Below are 10,462 nucleotides of genomic sequence, written 5' to 3' on the forward strand. Positions count from 1 at the left end.
TTTCTGATGATAATATGGTTGTTGATGTTTATGTAAAGAAACTAGAATGAATTAGAATCCCCTTGAAGAGGGAGCGCTAATTACATAACATCATATTATGGACCATCTCCTGTAGGCTGTGTGCCATGAGACCTTGTGGTACGAGAGATGTATTGATTCCTCATGTAGGTTGCGTGTTTTGAGACCTTGTGGCATGGGAGATGTATTGTTGATTCCTCCTATAGGCTGTGTGCTGTGAAACCTTGTGGTCGAGAGATGTATTGTTGATTCCTTCTGTAGGTTGTGTGCCATGAGACTTTATGGTCCAAAGGATGTATTCTTGATTCCTCCCTTAGGCTATGTGCTGTGAGAAATCTTGGTTGGGGAGATGATTTGAGATGGATGTTATGTATCTTTCCTTATGGTGAGACTAATTATCTCTCCCTTAGGCTGTTGGTTGTGAGACTTATAATTGGTTGGGGGGATTGATCCTGACAAAGAGAGATTTGTATTTGATATCTTTCTTATGTTATGGGCTGTGAGATCTATGATTGGATAGGAATATTTATCTTGAGAGAGAGAGAATGAAAAGTACATCCCTGGCTAAGAGGGAGTGTTGAAAAATATGGTAGCCATGGTCGATACTTCATCTTGAAAAATAAATGGAAATTTGAGTTTTTAAATTTTCCTCCAAATTTATTAGGTTGGCTGGGCCCCTAAAAGGCACCCATTCGACTCCCACTTGAAGGATACATAAAAGAAATCATTTATCCTCATTTGGATACATCAATTTGGTCTCATGCATATTTGATCTAGCGAAATTATAGGAGGGCTGTAATTTTAGGAGGAGGCCGAAATTCTAGGGAGGGCCAAAATTTCAAGGAATTTTTTGACACAGAACTTCATCACGATTTTGGTTACTGGCTTGGTTATTATTCTGCTATTGTTATTTATGATGTATAGATGAATCTGGAAAATCTCTCTCTAATAAGGAAGAACATTTTTGGGTTTTCCCCTCGTGTGTTTTTCCCTAGCTGTGTGCCTAATTTCTGTGTCTCTTGTCTTATTATTTACTTTATTGCCCTTTCATGTTTATTAATTGATGTTTTTCTTTTGTATAACTACCTATATGATATGGAATTTAATGTTATATGAAAAGTAATGTTTAATTGATCATTGAAGTAGTTTTTAGGTGAAGAAATTTTTTATTCTAGCAAGTATCCTAGAAAATCAACAGACATAGAACATGGAATTTTATTGTATGAATAGGCTTGAAATTTAAATCATACTCTTGAAGGCTTTTCATCTAGTTCACCCTCCTCTCACCCAACTCTTGTTGTAGAAAGAGTGATCAAACTGCTGGGTGAGGCAAAAAGATGATAACATGACTTTTAAGGAGATAAGGCCTAAAGTGCTTCACCGCTTTGTATACTGCATAAACTTGCTTATCTATTGTGGATAATTCAATTCAGATCCATGTAAGCCCAACAATCATAAATTATATGGGTTGATCATTTCCTTGATTGTCCTTCTAAGTAAGAATGACTGTAAGAGATGTGTCAAAAGAAAATGTATAGAACAAGACATCCTTTTTTTTTTAACACGATCGGATATTGATTATATTGCAAAAAAGAAAAGAGGAGCATACTCCTATTACAATCGATGAGTTTTGGATTCAGGTAGAACGGTGAAAATGGGAGCGCAATCCCTATTTCTATGCTTGAAATCCAATGTTCTATTCATTCCTTTGTCTATCCTAGCATATTTCCTTACATACTATCCTGAGAGTAGTATAAACTTGCAATACGTTTAAATTATTTTTCGAATTTTCAGTATTGATTGACTGACTGCTCCTGTTGAGAGTGGTGCTTCTTTCCTTGCTGAACTGAGTTTTCTCCTTCCTGGTTCTGTGTGGTTGACTTGATGTAGGCGACGACTTCCTCTAGGTGCTCACATTTATTCTTGAGTGCAAGAATTTCAGCTTTCTGAGCTTCAATATCTCTCTGTTGATAAATGAACTCCCTCCTCATTTTTGTCCCAAGTTCCTGAAGGGCATCATTGAATCTGCTTATCATGAATTTATTTGCCCTACATGTGGGACATCTGTCATTTTTTGCAGCTTTTTCAATTGGGTTGCATTCCATTTTGTTCCGCTGTTTTGCTATATTTTTGATAAGGCTATTGTTCCTCTTGTAAGTGTTATTACTGTGCTTGTTGTTGTCTTGATTGTGCCTTCTGCTGGTGTTGTTTTTCTCTGTTGTATTGTTTTTTGAAGATTGTCCTTCCTTTGAAAAACTCTCTGAACTGAAGTAGACTGTCACCGCCCAAGTGTAAGGGAGGCACAACGATGCCCAATTAGAGAGAGAAGAAAGGCTCTAAGACCGATTGAAGGAGATATTTGCCGGAAGTTTAGCGATGGCTGCATGAGTTAGAATGAAGAGATCGCAATGTGATGGATGATGGCTTTGAAGGAGATGATGTAAATTTCGGTGAGTGGATGAGTCAATAAGATATTTACGCGGGGAGATGGAAACACAGAGAAGAAAACTATATCGAATCAGGGGAGAAAGACACAGGGTGAAGTGGAGAACGCAATGCCTGTTAAGGAACAAGGAGTTAGGAACATGCTTGATGCTATTGCAGTGATTGGGGATATGCATACGCTTACAATTTATGATCACGAATTTTGTTTGGAGATTGACAGTGATATGACAGATAACTGCGCTATTCGTGCGAAGAGGATCTTGATCCTCCTTCGCCTGCGGGCTTAAGATAGAGGCATATTTGTTTTGGATTTTTTGTATATACACCTGTGATTTCTATTTGAGTACAGCTGCTAGAATATATGCCTCATGATTTTCTGATGTACGTTCACAGTTGGTTTGATTTTTCTTATTTTTTTTCAATGATTAACTCTTTCCTCATGGAGATTGCTTTGATCTATGGGATGGAGCTGAAGTATATATCTTCATTTTCCTTAATTTTTCCTGCCTATCTTTCTCTTGTTTTGTTAGCAAAATTATCAGCCTTTTTGTTATGTTCTCTCAGAACATGCTTAAAACTAACAATTCTTGAGTCTTTTAGATTCATTATTATCCTCTTGTACATTCTGTTCATAACTGAGTTGTTGGGGCTCTTGTTTTTGGTCATTGCTTCTATAACAATTGCTAAATCTCCTATTATTATAGGATCTCAGTTTTTTTTTTTTTTTAAATTTATTTATTATTTATTTTTTTATCCTTGAGCCTAATAGTACACTGTAAGCTTCAACTTTGTTATTTTTTGTTTCTCCCAGGCCCCATTCGTAGGTGACTATCTCTTTGCCATCTAGATCACTTATAAATCCTCCTGCCTCTGCTTTCCCTGGGTTGTTTTTCGATGCCCCATCGAAGAACATACTGAATCTATTTTGTTTTTTTTTGCACTCTGTGAATTCTTCTTCATTCATCCTTATTTTCCAACTTCGTGCTGTAGGAGTTTTCTTTGGTCCTGCTTTCCCAGTGTTTTTCAATATAGCTTTCCCAATCCAATCTCTCTCCTCTTGCTGTAAGTTGCTGTGATCCACTGCTGACATCCCTTTAGTGTTTAAAATTTTTGAAACTAAACCCCAAGTTTTTGATAAGATTCTACCTGTTCTTGGCTTTTGTTCTTTGAAGATGCTTTTATTTCTAGTTAGCCAAATCTGCCAACACAAAACTGCTGGAAGGCATTTCCAGAGCCTGTTAATTGTAGCCTTGTTCTTTGTAGAATAGGGATAAGCCTTCTCCCATGCTTTATAAAACTCTGAGAAGGTGTTTGTGAAATTTAAATTGATTTCCAGCGGACTTGAAATCTGCTTCCAACACTCTCTGGCTATCTTACAGTTTAGAAAGAGATTTTGTATGGACTCTTCTTCTTTCAGGCACATGGAGCACCTGGAGGGACCATGAATTCCTTTCTTTTTTAAATTTTCAGTGGTTAGTATTTTTCCTTTCAGAAGAGTCCATATGAATGCTTTTATTTTATGAAGGCTTTCAGTCTTCCATGCCAATTTCTAGAGGTTCCATTCCTGATGATTTTGGTGATCTTGAAGTGCTTTGTACCTTGTTTTAACAGTATATCCTCCTCCACTTGGATCCCAAAAAAAATTATCCTCTTCCTCAATACTTATGGGAGCTTACCCTTTGAGATGATGCTTTAATTTCTCCCATTGTCCTTTCAGATTTAAAGGAATTGTTGTGATTTGCCACTCACGCCAAGTTTGCTGATCCCATACTGATATTGAGTGAAGAGTGTTCAATCCTCTTTTTGTCATCCATGTTTATATTTCTTGGAGGTCCAATTGAAGGTTTAAGGGCTCTTTTCCCATGATTCTGTCATCCCAGATTGACACCGTTTTCCCATTGCCAGGAGTTTTAGATATATGATTTCTGATTAAGGGGATTATTTTTTTTGCAAGTTTCCAAACTTGCGTGCACGACCTCATAGGGATGATGTCGGTCAATAGCTTTGTTCTAGCTTGATTCAAGTATTTTGTGGCGAGAGCATTTTTCCACCAACTCTCCTTTCTGGTTATCATTCTCCAAATTATTTTCATTCCTAGTGCAGCGTTCATTAGGCTTGGTAAACGAATGGATAGTCCTCCCTGTTCGTATGGTAATGTGACTTGATCCCACTTGACCAAACTGAACTTTTTTCTCTCTTGCTTCCCTCCCTGCCATAGAAAGATTCTTATAATCAATTCCATTTGCTTATGTGCTTTTTCCGGTGCCAAAATTATCGCATACTGATATATTGTGAGAGATGAAAGTAGTGCCTTTATCAAAATCACCCTACCTGCCATATTGAGCCACATCATACCCCATTTTTGTATTTTGTGTTTCATTTTTTCAACTTGTTTGCTCCATAATTCAGCCTTCAGATTCTCTTTAGCTGTTGGGAGTCCTAAATAGAATAAGTACATCCATCATGCTTGGGTTGGGATCTCAAGAATTTGCGAGATACTTTGCATTGTTCTTGATGGTGTGTTCCAACCATATATTCAACATTTCAAATTAAGCGACCTCCAGATACTTGAAGAAATTCGTCCAATTTTTTATATAAATATTCTTGCTATTATACTTGATTCCCTTCCAAATAAGAGGGTGTTATCAGCAAAGAGGGAGTGATTGATACTTTTGACTCCCCTTGTAATTTGGAGACCTGTAATGTTTTTTTCTCTTCTTTGTCTTTATAATGTTGTGCTTAGCGTTTCAGCCATTATAATGTATAGAAATGGTCAAAGCGGACACCCTTGTCTCAACCATCTTGAACTCTGAAAAAAATTTCTATGTCTTCAATTTATTAGAGGCACTATCCAAGGGGCTGGGATGCAGGCCTGTATGGTATCTATTATGTCTTAAGAGAACCCAAATTTTTTAAGAATTGCTGTTAGGTATGTGTGGCTGACCTTGTCAAAAGCATTAGCCATGTCTAACTTTATTATAATTCCTTTCTCTTTCCTTTGAATGCTTGTGTGGATAGCTTCATGTACAACAACCACATTGTCAATGATTTTCCTGCTAGGGACAAAGGCTCCCTAATTTTTAGAGATTATTTCAGGGAGAACTTGCTTGATTCTATTGGCTATTATTTTTGTGATAATTTTGTAGGAGGAGTTACAGATAGATATTGGTCTATATTTTTTGAAGGTAGTTGGATTAGGATCCTTTGGAATTAGTGCCAGATAAGATGATTTGGTATTTACTCCCATTTTTATTTTTTTGAAGACTTTTTTAATCATTCTCAAGAAGTCTTTTTTTATGACATTCCAATGCTGCCTATAAAAGGTGATTGTGAAACCATTTGGCCCCGGGGCCTTATCTGGGTGGAGACTCCATATTGCTGCCAACACTTCTTCTTCAGAGATTTCTTTGTTTATTTCTGAGTTCTGAACATCTCTTATTTTTTTTTGAGTGTGTTGTAGAAAGTCCTCGTGATTTGCTGGCTGTTCATTAGCTGTTAATAGATCTTTGAAGTAGTTATGAGCTACTTTTTTAGTTCCTCCACTCCCTTTATTTCTTGCCCATCCACTTGAATTTGATCTATCTGATTTCTAGCTCTTCTTATTTTCATTGTGTTGTGAAAGAAGGCAGTATTTTTGTCCCCAACATTCATCCAGAGGCATCTGGATTTCAGTCTAAGCTCTTCTTCTTCTTTTCTATTTTCTCTGTATATTTCCCAAAATAATTCCTTTTCTTGCAAGTAATCTTGCTTTTCCTCCTCTTTGTTTTCCTTTTCTTCTTGCATGCTGTCCATTTTATTTTGCAGTTCTATTTTCCTTTTTTTTTTAATTTCATTCTCTCTTGCCCATATTTTTAGCTTTATTCTCAGATTTTTTAATTTTGTTTCCCAAACATAATGGGGTGAACCTATAATTTTTTGTGCCCAAGGCTCTATGATTTGAGTTCTGAAATCTTCATTGCTATCCGAGATTGAGTTGTATCTAAAAGGAAGAGGACCATGATTGTCCATTTTGCCCAATATGATTGTTACTAGTTTATGGTCTGATATTGTTGTATGTATAATTTTGGACTTGACAGAAATGAATTTAGCTGCTATGTTTTCTAGAACTAATATTCTATCCAATCTCTCCTTTATATTGCTCTTTCCCACTCTCTTATTGCTCCAAATGTATTTCCCATTACTTGGCGGAATGTAAATTAAATTGTGCTGCTCCATTATTGCTTCCAAAACTTCCCTTGATGGATCCACATGATATGTCCCTCCAAATTTCTCTTTGACATTTCTAACCAAGTTTAGGTCGCCTCCCAAAAATATTTTCCCATTTTGAGTTTCTGTTAGAGTTTCTTTCACTGTATTCCAACATTGCTCTTTTTCCTTGTAATGGTTTGGAGCGTATATGTTGATGAGACTATATTTTTCCTTTGTGCTGATTTCCTTTAGATCAGTTTTGATCCAGTGCTTATCCATTTTTTGATTTATCATTTCCCATTTCCTTTTTTTCCAAAGGGTGCAAATTCCTCCTGAAGCTCTTGTGGTCTCTAGCACTAATCCTTCATAATTTTTTTAATTTTTGTATCATTTTTCTAGCTTCTTGACTATTTATTTTGGTCTCTTGAATCATGAAGATTTCTGGCACTTTTTTCATTAAAATGTCTCTTGCTGCATTTACTTTATAAGTTGTACCCAGACCATGAAAGTTCCAAGAGACCACTATCATTATTTATTGATTTGATGGTGTGCGGTACCTTTCCCTTTCTGCTTATTTTTTTCTCTATTTCTTGAGCTTTTCCCAAAGAAGGAGTCCATTGGTTTTTGAGTTCCTAGAGCCATCTCCTTGGCTGCTGCTTCATCCCTTAATTCCTTGTTAGATTTTTTGCCTGTTTTTTTTGGTGTTCATTGTTTTGAAGAGTCTCTTTAGACTGGTTTCTGGTTAAGATAAATCCACTGAAGGAGGAGGAGGGGGGGAACGAGGGTTTAAGGGGAGGGAGGACAAGATGAGAGGATTGAGGGAATGGGAGAGGGAGGGGGGATCGAGGTGAAGGTGGGTCAGAAGGATCTTTTAGGGGCCCAAAGGGGTTCAAATTTGTGAGGGGTGGAGGGATGAAAACAAAAGAAGATGAAGGAGAAGTTTCATTTGAGACCCAAGGCTGTGATGAAGGAGGAGGAGGTTGCTTATTGGTAGATTTCTTCCTTTTAACTTGTTCCCATTTATTTTCTGGTTCTTCAACGCTTTCATTTTCTTTTTTTTTAGAGCATCTATTTGCAAAATGACCATATTCGTGACATACCTTGCATTGAATGGAATTTGTTCATAATCCAGATGTTGTATGTGCATCCATTGATGTACTTTGATCTTTATCGCTTCTAGGAGCCATTTTCCTAGATCCACTTTCACGCATATTCTGGAACATGCATGCATGTTATCCTTCAGTTCACATCTGTCTATACATTTCCCTACTGCATTCCCTATGGCCTTTATTGACTCATCTCCCCAGTAGTGTAGGGGTAGGTGGGGTAACCTGACCCACACTGGTACGACGTTGGGTACATCCATTTCAGGATCAAAGTCTGGACTCTATCAATTTAAGTATAATCCTCTGGTATCCATGAAATATGGAACATTCCTAAATATTAGATCTCTATCTTCTTTTGTTTCAAAATGGAAGATGTAGTACCCTCTTCTGCAGAAACTTATTGAGATTTTCCCATTGATGGTTGAGCTCTAGTTTCTTTCAACCCATTTCTGAACCAATTTGGGTGATGACCATAGACTTGTGAACTATCCAACTAGGCCGCGTTTAGCAAGAGACAACATTTCTCTATGTGGGAGGGCAGGAGGGAGAGAGATTTCTGGGATGTCATCAAGTTTTTTGACAAACTTGTTTACTGTTGGCCTGATTCTTGGAGGTCCTGTTGCAGCTATAAGGGAGGCAAATGTGTTAGCTGCATCTTCATTTCCTTGTTGTCTCTCTAGAGGTGGTTCACCCTCATCTGGAGGATCCATTTGCTTTGTAGTCTCCGTAGCAAGAGGTTGTTGAGTGGCAGCTGAGTGCAGGGTGAGAACCAGCTAGGTCACGCGAAGAAGCAACAGGGGCGCGTGCAATTCTATAGAACAAGACATCTTTATTAAAATCCAAACTATATAATTCTAAGGCGTAAAAAATTACTTGTTTAATATAGGTGAAGGCATCTTTCTCCCTTTGGTCCCACTTGTAAACTACACCCTTCTTGATCATCTCTTGTAATGGCTTAACAATCTGTGCATAATAAAAGATGAACTTCCGGAGGAAGTTAATTTTCCCTAAGAAGGATTGCATGGCTTTCTTCTTGACCTGCTCTGGGTCCACTTTAATTCTTCTCTTACTATAATGTGTCCCAAGAGATTGCTATCAGAAACTCCGTAGATTCTCTTATTAGGATTTAAAGATATGCCATATTTTTTCCATTACTCAGATTTGTCCTAGATGACGAAAGTGATAAGATATTTTCTTTGAAAATACTGTAACATCATCTAAGTACACGACCGCACTTTCTCCAATAAAAGCACAAAAATGATGTCCATAACCCGCTGAAAGGTGGCACCAACATTGATGAGTTCAAATGACATCCGCTGAAAAGAGAATGTACCCCATTTAGTCGTGAACATAGTCTTCAACCTGTCGGGTTCCACTACCAGAACTTGGTTGTATCTAGAAAATGTGTGTAATAGCGAGAAAATCTCCGACCCAGATACTGTCTGGAGTATTTTTTTTCATAGATGGCACGGGATAATTATCTTTATTTGAAGCCCGATTCATGTTGCGGAAATCAACACATAAGAGTATCTCTCTATATTTCTTTCTAACAGGAATGGAATTTGAGACCTAGGTAGAATGACAAACTTTGAATATGATCAAAGCATCCAACAATTTCCTTAATTATTTTTGTATAAGGGGATCAAACGTGGGATGAAATTTCTTAACTTTTGTTAAAATTGCTTTGTCCCCTCCTTAATGGGTATTGTTCGAAATTGTAACTAGTTCTGGTCTTCATAATGACCTACTTGTAATCATGACATTGTATACTTTATATAAAGAAATAAAAAGAAGAAAATAAAATTTTATTTTATGTAAAGCATGGGTTTCATGCTAAGGTCTAGGTAAAAATCATGTTATTTGTGCTTGTAATTCTTTCTAGGTCTTTCTATGACAAAGAAGAAATAATGTCATGTATTATAGTCCCATTTGGACTCATTGTAACAAAGAAAAATATTTGTTTTGTCAAAAAAAAAGCCATTTATTTCTCCAAGACCAAGTCGGCCCCAGTCAAGGACAAGTCAGCCAAGGGAGGGCTATTCAACCCCTAATCGAGGCTATAAATAGAATGAGCTCAACCTCATTTGACACATTAATCATCACAAGTTTGATCTGCAGTAGTGAAGGATAAGAAGAGCTAGAAGGATGAAGAGAGGAAATAAGAATAAAAGTTTCTTGGGATAATATTTATCTATTTGTCCACACATTCAAAGTTAGGGTTTCTGTGCAAGTAGAGTTGCAAGAGGATGAAATTGCAGGGCAGAAATTCTGAGGAGTAGTTGCAGTGCCAAAATTCTAGAGCGAAGTTGCAGTAGGTCGAAGTTTGGAAGCTTCCTTGAAGAAGATATTGTTGGGGGGATGACTTGGTGCTTGGGAATATTTTGGGCTTTGGTCTTTGGGTCTTAGAAGTCTCTTTGTGAACATATCCTATAAGAAGAGAAGCATTTTTTTGGGTTTTCCCCTTGGAGGGGTTTTTCCCTATCTTGGAGCCTATATCTTGTGTATTTTGTTTTGTTGTGATCTTCATTTTTTTGGTAGTTGCTTGATGAACAAGATATAATAAAGTAATAAAAGGCCAACACATATCACAAGTAACTATCAAGTTAAGGAAAATCTCTATAATCTCTATGTCTCCTGATTTTCCAACATGGTATCAGAGCTAAGGTGCAAGAAGGAGACTAAATATCACATCCTAGTTGGAATTA

This window comes from Pinus tabuliformis, chromosome 5_1 (assembly GCF_031772625.1).
Source record: "Pinus tabuliformis cultivar Carrire ecotype Pingquan chromosome 5_1, CPIR1, whole genome shotgun sequence".
NCBI lineage: Eukaryota > Viridiplantae > Streptophyta > Pinopsida > Pinales > Pinaceae > Pinus > Pinus tabuliformis.